General features: G+C 48.9%; 1 protein-coding gene across 1 annotated transcript in view; it reads right to left on the minus strand.

Moving 5' to 3' along the window:
* The window catches only part of PIWIL2 (piwi like RNA-mediated gene silencing 2), a 60,525-nt gene extending 53,575 nt beyond the window's left edge, over window positions 1-6,950 (minus strand). The window contains exons 1-3 of the mRNA XM_039522018.1: window positions 6,947-6,950; window positions 5,165-5,166; window positions 2,725-2,730 (exon numbers count right to left, since the gene is read on the minus strand). The gene's annotated coding sequence lies outside the window, so the exon portion shown is untranslated. The remainder of the gene's footprint in view (window positions 1-2,724; window positions 2,731-5,164; window positions 5,167-6,946) is intronic.
* Window positions 6,951-12,791: the final 5,841 nt, after the last annotated feature.

Genomic DNA, 12,791 nt, shown 5'->3' on the forward strand with positions numbered 1-12,791 from the left:
TCTCCAAGAGCATAGTAAGCGGAGCAGAAAGCAGGAGACTTGGCTGCACAATTCCAGGCAAGTTGGAAGTGCAGAGCAAAGGGCCAGGACTCTGGACACAGTCTCATGGGGGCACCATAAATAGTGTCTGATAAGACCTGTACCCTGTTTACAGGGTGCTCATTCAGATCAGTGGGCTGCACTTGACCTACTGCCAAGGGAATAGAGGGCCAAGACCAGATCCCTGATTACAGGGTGGTCACTTGCCTCAGGCTGTGAAGAAAACACAATGCCAAGAGACCCAAAGGGCCTCGGAGACCAAACCCTAGTTACAAGGAGGTCAAACTGCCCATGTTACTGAAATGGTTCCAATTCCAAAGATTTCAAAGAGAGATGCAACCTGTACCCTGATTACAGGGTGGTCGCTGGGATTAGCCAAATAGCAGAGACCGTAACCTGAATTACAGGAAGGTCAAGCTCCTCAAAGTACCAAAGGACTCAATATGTCCCATTCTATAGATATTTGTGACATGTGCCCTGATTACAGGGCTGTCAAGCTGACTAGTCGGCCAGTGTACGCGTAATGCCAAATGAGCAAGTGGCAAAGCTCTGGACCCTAGTTACAGGGTGGTCACACTGCTCAGGGTTCCACAGAGCTCAATATCCCCCAGAAGGCAGAAGGACACAAACAATCCCTTCATTACAGGGTCAGGACTCAAACCAACCGGCTGAAGTAGCATGGTGGCAAAGAATGAAAGGCAGAGACCTGAACCCTCGATACAGGGTGGCCACGCTGCCCAAGTACTAGGGGATGCTGTACTTCCTGTGAGTCACAAGCACCTGAGCTAAATCCGCCTTCTTAAAGGCCAATCATTGTCATCAGCCCACTAACAGGAACTCAACTTAAATGGAGAGACCAGATCCCTGTTTACAGGGCGGTCACACTGTCAAAGGCGCTAAATGATGACATCTGAGCCCTTACTCTTCCCTTTTGTGGGGAGGAGGAGGATAAATACGTTAATACACTTTGAGCTCTTTTTCCAATTCTGAGAAGAGTAAAGAAAAAGCGCTGCAGCGATTTAACTTAAAAAATAAAAATAAATAACTAAAAATTAAAAAGCTTGCACACCCACTTGTATCACGCTCTCACAAACACATCCATACAAAACAAAGGGGGACTTCCCAGAACAGAAAGAGAGCTCATGGCAACAGGTCACTCGACCCACTGCGTTAAACTTGACCAATCTTCCTCCCCTCAAAAAAACAAACAAACAAAGGGAAAAGGGACAAGACCTGCACCCTGATTACAGGGTGGGGTCCAAGTGACTAGCGCAGCAACCCAAAGGAACCAAAGGGGAAAGGACCTGAACCCTACTTACAGGGTGGTCACTCAGCCCAACGCATTAAGGGGAATCTAGTCCTCCCTAAATAAGAGGCACATGACCTGCACCCTAATTACCGGGCAGTCATACTGACCAGGCTGAGAACAAGACCCAATCCCAGAAGAGCAAAGGACAGAGACCTGAACCCTAGTTACAGGGAGGTCACATGGCTCAAGTAAGAAAGACATCAGTAGCTCCCATAAGTGAGGGGATTTTGACTCTCACCCTGATTACAAGGTGGTCACTCTGACTAGCTGAATTAAAGAGGATAATGACAGAAGACAACTTTAGACCTGAACCCTGATTACAGGGCGGTCACACTCCTAAGGGCCCTAAACTAACCTAATCCCTGATAAATGAGAGGGATTTGACCTGCACCCAAATTACGGGGTGGTCATTCCAATTAGAAAGATAAAGGCGCATAAAGCCAGGGAGCAAATGGGCAGAGACCCGACCCCGAATTACAGGGAGGTCACGCTCCACAAGGTATCAAAGGGCTCAGTACTTCCCATACTACAGCAACTTGTGACACGCACCCGAATTACAGGTGGTCACGGTGACTAGACTGTCAGAACAGCAAGATGGCAGCGCCCTGACTCCAAATTACAGGGAGGTGAGTCCTACGGCTCAGGGTTCCAAAGAGCTCAGTATCCCCCAGAAGCAAAAGGAAGATGACTTGTACCCTGATTACAGGGTCGTCATCCTGACTACAGGGCCACAACAAGGCGTAATGCCAAATGAGCAAGTGGGCAGAGACTCGGACCCTAGTTACAGGGCGGTCACATTGCTCTAGTTACCGAAGAACTCAATGTCCCTCGAAAGCGAGGGGGAGGTGACTTGCACCCTGATTACAGGGCAGTCACTCTCACTAGCCAGCTAACGGAGCACAATGTCAAAAGGAGAAAACAGCACAGACCTGGACCCTGATTACAGGGCGGTCACGCTGACTGGTAGGCCAGTGTACGGTGTAATGCCAAATGAGCAAATGGGCAGAGACCAGGACCCTAGTTACAGGGCGGTCACATTGCTCAAGTTACCAAAGAGCTCAACGTCCCTCGAAAGCGAGGGGAAGGTGACTTGCACCCTGATTACAGGGCAGTCACTCTCACTAGCCAGCTAACGGAGCACAATGTCAAAGGAGAAAACAGCACAGACCTGGATCCTGATTACAGGGCGGTCACGCTGCTCAAGGTATTAAAAGGCTCGAGGTGCCCGTACAGTGTAATTACATGACCTGAGGCCCAATACAGGAAGATTACTGTGCCGGAGTCCCTTTCCTTCTCCTCCATCTTCAGTGACTTGTCCTCTTTCCTCCTCTTTGCTTGACGTTTCTGACGCTTCCTTCTTGTCCACTTGTGCTCAGAGCTGCCTGAAACAGAGAGAGGGAGCAAACAGGAATGTGTAAGTCAGAAGCCCTTACGACAACTCCGCATCCCTGACACAAACTGAGCATAAACTACTGATACAGTATTGTTTTCCGGGTCGGAGACAGTCTGGATATTTAGCTTCAAGATAGTTCTATACGGTGCTCAGACAATTCCATAAGGCTTTCCCCTTCTTCCAAGCCCCACCGGGTGACAAAAATACCAGACATATCCTACTTCAGAGGCACAGTTTCCAGATTTCCCCTCGGCAACTGTTACACCAGGTGGGCTCCATACTAAATCAAGAGGAATTAGATGAGTAAGGGCAGTATGGAATTAATGGACAAGTATTCCAAAGTCAATGTCCCAAGGTATGCTACCTGGACTGACTTAGTCCAAAACTTTGTCCACGGGACCCTCCCTTTCTGGGCTTACCAGCAAAAGCAGCATGATGTCGGATCTCCAAGAGCATAGTAAGCGGAGCAGAAAGCAGGAGACTTGGCTGCACAATTCCAGGCAAGTTGGAAGCGCAGAGCAAAGGGCCAGGACTCTGGACACAGTCTCATGGGGGCACCATAAATAGTGTCTGATGAGACCTGTACCCTGTTTACAGGGTGCTCATTCAGATCAGTGGGCTGCACTTGACCTAGTTCCAAGGGAATAGAGGGCCAAGACCAGATCCCTGATTACAGGGTGGTCACTCGCCTCAGGCTGTGAAGAAAGCACAATGCCAAGAGACCCAAAAGGCCTCGGAGACCAAACCCTAGTTACAGGGAGGTCAAACTGCCCATGTTACTGAAATGGTTCCAATTCCAAAGATTTCAAAAGAGAGGTGCAACCTGTACCCTGATTACAGGGTGGTCGCTGGGATTAGCCAAATAGCAGAGACCGTAACCTGAATTACAGGAAGGTCAAGCTCCTCAAAGTACCAAAGGACTCAATATGTCCCATTCTATAGATATTTGTGACATGCGCCCTGATTACAGGGCTGTCAAGCTGACTAGTCGGCCAGTGTACGGCGTAATGCCAAATGAGCAAGTGGCAAAGCTCTGGACCCTAGTTACAGGGTGGTCACACTGCTCAGGGTTCCACAGAGCTCAATATCCCCCAGAAGGCAGAAGGACACAAACAATCCCTTCATTACAGGGTCAGGACTCAAACCAACCGGCTGAAGTAGCATGGTGGCAAAAGAATGAAAGGCAGAGACCTGAACCCTCGATACAGGGTGGCCACGCTGCCCAAGTACTAGGGGATGCTGTACTTCCTGTGAGTCACAAGCACCTGAGCTAAATCCGCCTTCTTAAAGGCCAATCATTGTCATCAGCCCACTAACAGGAACTCAACTTAAATGGAGAGACCAGATCCCTGTTTACAGGGCGGTCACACTGTCAAAGGCGCTAAATGATGACATCTGAGCCCTTACTCTTCCCTTTTGTGGGGAGGAGGAGGATAAATACGTTAATACACTTTGAGCTCTTTTTCCAATTCTGAGAAGAGTAAAGAAAAAGCGCTGCAGCGATTTAACTTAAAAAAATAAAAATAAATAACTAAAAATTAAAAGCTTGCACACCCACTTGTATCACGCTCTCACAAACACATCCATACAAAACAAAGGGGACTTCCCAGAACAGAAAGAGAGCTCATGGCAACAGGTCACTCGACCCACTGCGTTAAACTTGACCAATCTTCCTCCTCAAAAAAACAAACAAACAAAGGGAAAAGGGACAAGACCTGCACCCTGATTACAGGGTGGGGTCCAAGTGACTAGCGCAGCAACCCAAAGGAATCAAAGGGAAAGGACCTGAACCCTACTTACAGGGTGGTCACTCAGCCCAACGCATTAAGGGAATCTAGTCCTCCTAAATAAGAGGCACATGACCTGCACCCTAATTACCGGGCAGTCATACTGACCAGGCTGAGAACAAGACCCAATCCCAGAAGAGCAAAGGACAGAGACCTGAACCCTAGTTACAGGGAGGTCACATGGCTCAAGTAAGAAAGACATCAGTAGCTCCCATAAGTGAGGGGATTTTGACTCTCACCCTGATTACAAGGTGGTCACTCTGACTAGCTGAATTAAAGAGGATAATGACAGAAGACAACTTTAGACCTGAACCCTGATTACAGGGCGGTCACACTCCTAAGGGCCCTAAACTAACCCTAATCCCTGATAAATGAGAGGGATTTGACCTGAACCCAAATTACGGGGTGGTCATTCCGATTCGAAAGATAAAGGCGCATAAAGCCAGGGAGCAAATGGGCAGAGACCCGACCCGAATTACAGGAGGTCACGCTCCACAAGGTATCAAAAGGCTCAGTACTTCCCATACTACAGCAACTTGTGACACGCACCGAATTACAGGTGGTCACGGTGACTAGACTGTCAGAACAGCAAGATGGCAGCGCCCTGACTCCAAATTACAGGGAGGTGAGTCCTACGGCTCAGGGTTCCAAAGAGCTCAGTATCCCCCAGAAGCAAAAGGAAGATGACTTGTACCCTGATTACAGGGTCGTCATCCTGACTACAGGGCCACAACAAGGCGTAATGCCAAATGAGCAAGTGGGCAGAGACTCGGACCCTAGTTACAGGGCGGTCACATTGCTCTAGTTACCGAAGAACTCAGTGTCCCTCGAAAGCGAGGAGGAGGTGACTTGCACCCTGATTACAGGGCAGTCACTCTCACTAGCCAGCTAACGGAGCACAATGTCAAAAGGAGAAAACAGCACAGACCTGGACCCTGATTACAGGGCGGTCACGCTGCCAAAGGTATTAAAAGGCTCGAGGTGCCCGTACAGTGTAATTACATGACCTGAGGCCTGATAAAGGGAGGTTACTGTGCCCGGAGTCCCTTTCCTTCTCCTCCATCCTCAGTGAGTTGTCCTCTTTCCTCCTCTTTGCTTGACATTCCTGACACTTCCTTCTCGTACACTTGTGCTTGGAGCTGCCTGAAACAGAGAGGGAGCCAACAGGCGTGTGTAAGTCAGGAGCCCTTACGACAACTCTGCATCCCCGACACAAACTGAGCATAAACTACTGATACAGTATTGTTTTCCAGTCTGAGACAGCCTGATTATTCAGCTCCAAGATAGTTCTATGCGGTCCTCAGACAGCTCCATAAGGACTTTCCCCTTCTCCCAAGCCCCATTGGGTGACAAAAATATTAAACCCACCCTACTCCAGAGGCACAATCTCCAGATTTCCCCTCAACAACTATTACAGCAGGCAGGCTCCATACTAAATCAAGAGGAATTAGATGAGTAAGGGCAGTATGGAATTAATGGACAAGTATTCCAAAGTCAGTGTCCCAAGGTATGCTAACTGGACTGACTAGTCCAAAACTTTGTCCACGGGACCCTCCCTTTCTGAGCTTACCAGCAACAGGAGCAGGATGTCGAATCTCCAAGAGCACAGTAAGCAGAGCAGAAAGCAGGAGACTTGGCGGCACAATTCCAGGCAAGTTGGAAGCGCAGTGCAAAGGGCCAGGACTCTGGACACAGTCTCATGGGGGCACCATAAATAGTGTCTGATGAGACCTGTACCCTGTTTACAGGGTGCTCATTCAGATCAGTGGGCTGCACTTGACCTAGTTCCAAGGGAATAGAGGGCCAAGACCAGATCCTGATTACAGGGTGGTCACTCGCCTCAGGCTGTGAAGAAAGCACAATGCCAAGAGACCCAAAGGCCTCGGAGACCAAACCCTAGTTACAGGGAGGTCAAACTGCCCATGTTACTGAAATGGTTCCAATTCCAAAGATTTCAAAAGAGAGGTGCAACCTGTACCCTGATTACAGGGTGGTCGCTGGGATTAGCCAAATAGCAGAGACCGTAACCTGAATTACAGGAAGGTCAAGCTCCTCAAAGTACCAAAGGACTCAATATGTCCCATTCTATAGATATTTGTGACATGCGCCCTGATTACAGGGCTGTCAAGCTGACTAGTCGGCCAGTGTACGTGTAATGCCAAATGAGCAAATGGGCAGAGACCAGGACCCTAGTTACAGGGCGGTCACATTGCTCAAGTTACCAAAGAGCTCAACGTCCCTCGAAAGCGAGGGGAAGGTGACTTGCACCCTGATTACAGGGCAGTCACTCTCACTAGCCAGCTAACGGAGCACAATGTCAAAAGGAGAAAACAGCACAGACCTGGATCCTGATTACAGGGCGGTCACGCTGCAAGGTATTAAAAGGCTCGAGGTGCCCGTACAGTGTAATTACATGACCTGAGGCCCAATACAGGAAGATTACTGTGCCCGGAGTCCCTTTCCTTCTCCTCCATCTTCAGTGACTTGTCCTCTTTCCTCCTCTTTGCTTGACGTTTCTGACGCTTCCTTCTTGTCCACTTGTGCTCAGAGCTGCCTGAAACAGAGAGAGGGAGCAAACAGGAATGTGTAAGTCAGAAGCCCTTACGACAACTCCGCATCCCTGACACAAACTGAGCATAAACTACTGATACAGTATTGTTTTCCGGGTCGGAGACAGTCTGGATATTTAGCTTCAAGATAGTTCTATACGGTGCTCAGACAATTCCACAAGGCTTTCCCCTTCTTCCAAGCCCCACCGGGTGACAAAAATACCAGACATATCCTACTTCAGAGGCACAGTTTCCAGATTTCCCCTCGGCAACTGTTACACCAGGTGGGCTCCATACTAAATCAAGAGGAATTAGATGAGTAAGGGCAGTATGGAATTAATGGACAAGTATTCCAAAGTCAATGTCCCAAGGTATGCTACCTGGACTGACTTAGTCCAAAACTTTGTCCACGGGACCCTCCCTTTCTGGGCTTACCAGCAAAAGCAGCATGATGTCGGATCTCCAAGAGCATAGTAAGCGGAGCAGAAAGCAGGAGACTTGGCTGCACAATTCCAGGCAAGTTGGAAGTGCAGAGCAAAGGGCCAGGACTCTGGACACAGTCTCATGGGGGCACCATAAATAGTGTCTGATAAGACCTGTACCCTGTTTACAGGGTGCTCATTCAGATCAGTGGGCTGCACTTGACCTACTGCCAAGGGAATAGAGGCCAAGACCAGATCCCTGATTACAGGGTGGTCACTTGCCTCAGGCTGTGAAGAAAACACAATGCCAAGAGACCCAAAGGGCCTCGGAGACCAAACCCTAGTTACAAGGAGGTCAAACTGCCCATGTTACTGAAATGGTTCCAATTCCAAAGATTTCAAAAGAGAGATGCAACCTGTACCCTGATTACAGGGTGGTCGCTGGGATTAGCCAAATAGCAGAGACCGTAACCTGAATTACAGGAAGGTCAAGCTCCTCAAAGTACCAAAGGACTCAATATGTCCCATTCTATAGATATTTGTGACATGTGCCTGATTACAGGGCTGTCAAGCTGACTAGTCGGCCAGTGTACGGCGTAATGCCAAATGAGCAAGTGGCAAAGCTCTGGACCCTAGTTACAGGGTGGTCACACTGCTCAGGGTTCCACAGAGCTCAATATCCCCCAGAAGGCAGAAGGACACAAACAATCCCTTCATTACAGGGTCAGGACTCAAACCAACCGGCTGAAGTAGCATGGTGGCAAAGAATGAAAGGCAGAGACCTGAACCCTCGATACAGGGTGGCCACGCTGCCCAAGTACTAGGGGATGCTGTACTTCCTGTGAGTCACAAGCACCTGAGCTAAATCCGCCTTCTTAAAGGCCAATCATTGTCATCAGCCCACTAACAGGAACTCAACTTAAATGGAGAGACCAGATCCCTGTTTACAGGGCGGTCACACTGTCAAAGGCTAAATGATGACATCTGAGCCCTTACTCTTCCCTTTTGTGGGGAGGAGGAGGATAAATACGTTAATACACTTTGAGCTCTTTTTCCAATTCTGAGAAGAGTAAAGAAAAGCGCTGCAGCGATTTAACTTAAAAAATAAAAATAAATAACTAAAAATTAAAAAGCTTGCACACCCACTTGTATCACGCGCTCTCACAAACACATCCATACAAAACAAAGGGGGACTTCCCAGAACAGAAAGAGAGCTCATGGCAACAGGTCACTCGACCCACTGCGTTAAACTTGACCAATCTTCCTCCTCAAAAAACAAACAAACAAAGGGAAAAGGGACAAGACCTGCACCCTGATTACAGGGTGGGGTCCAAGTGACTAGCGCAGCAACCCAAAGGAACCAAAGGGGAAAGGACCTGAACCCTACTTACAGGGTGGTCACTCAGCCCAACGCATTAAGGGGAATCTAGTCCTCCTAAATAAGAGGCACATGACCTGCACCCTAATTACCGGGCAGTCATACTGACCAGGCTGAGAACAAGACCCAATCCCAGAAGAGCAAAGGACAGAGACCTGAACCCTAGTTACAGGGAGGTCACATGGCTCAAGTAAGAAAGACATCAGTAGCTCCCATAAGTGAGGGGATTTTGACTCTCACCCTGATTACAAGGTGGTCACTCTGACTAGCTGAATTAAAGAGGATAATGACAGAAGACAACTTTAGACCTGAACCCTGATTACAGGGCGGTCACACTCCTAAGGGCCCTAAACTAACCCTAATCCCTGATAAATGAGAGGGATTTGACCTGCACCCAAATTACGGGGTGGTCATTCCAATTAGAAAGATAAAGGCGCATAAAGCCAGGGAGCAAATGGGCAGAGACCCGACCCCGAATTACAGGGAGGTCACGCTCCACAAGGTATCAAAGGGCTCAGTACTTCCCATACTACAGCAACTTGTGACACGCACCCGAATTACAGGTGGTCACGGTGACTAGACTGTCAGAACAGCAAGATGGCAGCGCCCTGACTCCAAATTACAGGGAGGTGAGTCCTACGGCTCAGGGTTCCAAAGAGCTCAGTATCCCCCAGAAGCAAAAGGAAGATGACTTGTACCCTGATTACAGGGTCGTCATCCTGACTACAGGGCCACAACAAGGCGTAATGCCAAATGAGCAAGTGGGCAGAGACTCGGACCCTAGTTACAGGGCGGTCACATTGCTCTAGTTACCGAAGAACTCAATGTCCCTCGAAAGCGAGGGGGAGGTGACTTGCACCCTGATTACAGGGCAGTCACTCTCACTAGCCAGCTAACGGAGCACAATGTCAAAAGGAGAAAACAGCACAGACCTGGACCCTGATTACAGGGCGGTCACGCTGACTGGTAGGCCAGTGTACGGTGTAATGCCAAATGAGCAAATGGGCAGAGACCAGGACCCTAGTTACAGGGCGGTCACATTGCTCAAGTTACCAAAGAGCTCAACGTCCCTCGAAAGCGAGGGGAAGGTGACTTGCACCCTGATTACAGGGCAGTCACTCTCACTAGCCAGCTAACGGAGCACAATGTCAAAAGGAGAAAACAGCACAGACCTGGATCCTGATTACAGGGCGGTCACGCTGCTCAAGGTATTAAAAGGCTCGAGGTGCCCGTACAGTGTAATTACATGACCTGAGGCCCAATACAGGAAGATTACTGTGCCCGGAGTCCCTTTCCTTCTCCTCCATCTTCAGTGACTTGTCCTCTTTCCTCCTCTTTGCTTGACGTTTCTGACGCTTCCTTCTTGTCCACTTGTGCTCAGAGCTGCCTGAAACAGAGAGAGGGAGCAAACAGGAATGTGTAAGTCAGAAGCCCTTACGACAACTCCGCATCCCTGACACAAACTGAGCATAAACTACTGATACAGTATTGTTTTCCGGGTCGGAGACAGTCTGGATATTTAGCTTCAAGATAGTTCTATACGGTGCTCAGACAATTCCATAAGGCTTTCCCTTCTTCCAAGCCCCACCGGGTGACAAAATACCAGACATATCCTACTTCAGAGGCACAGTTTCCAGATTTCCTCGGCAACTGTTACACCAGGTGGGCTCCATACTAAATCAAGAGGAATTAGATGAGTAAGGGCAGTATGGAATTAATGGACAAGTATTCCAAAGTCAATGTCCCAAGGTATGCTACCTGGACTGACTTAGTCCAAAACTTTGTCCACGGGACCCTCCCTTTCTGGGCTTACCAGCAAAAGCAGCATGATGTCGGATCTCCAAGAGCATAGTAAGCGGAGCAGAAAGCAGGAGACTTGGCTGCACAATTCCAGGCAAGTTGGAAGCGCAGAGCAAAGGGCCAGGACTCTGGACACAGTCTCATGGGGCACCATAAATAGTGTCTGATGAGACCTGTACCCTGTTTACAGGGTGCTCATTCAGATCAGTGGGCTGCACTTGACCTAGTTCCAAGGGAATAGAGGGCCAAGACCAGATCCCTGATTACAGGGTGGTCACTCGCCTCAGGCTGTGAAGAAAGCACAATGCCAAGAGACCCAAAAGGCCTCGGAGACCAAACCCTAGTTACAGGGAGGTCAAACTGCCCATGTTACTGAAATGGTTCCAATTCCAAAGATTTCAAAGAGAGGTGCAACCTGTACCCTGATTACAGGGTGGTCGCTGGGATTAGCCAAATAGCAGAGACCGTAACCTGAATTACAGGAAGGTCAAGCTCCTCAAAGTACCAAAGGACTCAATATGTCCCATTCTATAGATATTTGTGACATGCGCCCTGATTACAGGGCTGTCAAGCTGACTAGTCGGCCAGTGTACGGTGTAATGCCAAATGAGCAAATGGGCAGAGACCAGGACCCTAGTTACAGGGCGGTCACATTGCTCAAGTTACCAAAGAGCTCAACGTCCCTCGAAGCGAGGAAGGTGACTTGCACCCTGATTACAGGGCAGTCACTCTCACTAGCCAGCTAACGGAGCACAATGTCAAAAGGAGAAAACAGCACAGACCTGGATCCTGATTACAGGCGGTCACGCTGCGCAAGGTATTAAAAGGCTCGAGGTGCCCGTGACAGTGTAATTACATGACCTGAGGCCCAATACAGGAAGATTACTGTGCCCGAGTCCCTTTCCTTCTCCTCCATCTTCAGTGACTTGTCCTCTTTCCTCCTCTTTGCTTGACGTTTCTGACGCTTCCTTCTTGTCCACTTGTGCTCAGAGCTGCCTGAAACAGAGAGAGGGAGCAAACAGGAATGTGTAAGTCAGAAGCCCTTACGACAACTCCGCATCCCTGACACAAACTGAGCATAAACTACTGATACAGTATTGTTTTCCGGGTCGGAGACAGTCTGGATATTTAGCTTCAAGATAGTTCTATACGGTGCTCAGACAATTCCATAAGGCTTTCCCTTCTTCCAAGCCCCACCGGGTGACAAAAATACCAGACATATCCTACTTCAGAGGCACAGTTTCCAGATTTCCTCGGCAACTGTTACACCAGGTGGGCTCCATACTAAATCAAGAGGAATTAGATGAGTAAGGGCAGTATGGAATTAATGGACAAGTATTCCAAAGTCAATGTCCCAAGGTATGCTACCTGGACTGACTTAGTCAAAACTTTGTCCACGGGACCCTCCCTTTCTGGGCTTACCAGCAAAAGCAGCATGATGTCGGATCTCCAAGAGCATAGTAAGCGGAGCAGAAAGCAGGAGACTTGGCTGCACAATTCCAGGCAAGTTGGAAGTGCAGAGCAAAGGGCCAGGACTCTGGACACAGTCTCATGGGGCACCATCAATAGTGTCTGATAAGACCTGTACCCTGTTTACAGGGTGCTCATTCAGATCAGTGGGCTGCACTTGACCTACTGCCAAGGGAATAGAGGCCAAGACCAGATCCCTGATTACAGGGTGGTCACTTGCCTCAGGCTGTGAAGAAAACACAATGCCAAGAGACCCAAAGGGCCTCGGAGACCAAACCCTAGTTACAAGGAGGTCAAACTGCCCATGTTACTGACATGGTTCCAATTCCAAAGATTTCAAAGAGAGATGCAACCTGTACCCTGATTACAGGGTGGTCGCTGGGATTAGACAAATAGCAGAGACCGTAACCTGAATTACAGGAAGGTCAAGCTCCACAAAGTACCAAAGGACACAATATGTCCCATACTATATATATTTGTGACATGTGCCCTGATTACAGGGCTGTCAAGCTGACTAGTCGGCCAGTGTACGGCGTAATGCCAAATGAGCAAGTGGCAAAGCTCTGGACCCTAGTTACAGGGTGGTCACACTGCTCAGGGTTCCACAGAGCTCAATATCCCCCAGAAGGCAGAAGGACACAAAC

This window comes from Mauremys reevesii, linkage group 2 (assembly GCF_016161935.1).
Source record: "Mauremys reevesii isolate NIE-2019 linkage group 2, ASM1616193v1, whole genome shotgun sequence".
NCBI classification, from domain to species: Eukaryota; Metazoa; Chordata; order Testudines; family Geoemydidae; genus Mauremys; species Mauremys reevesii.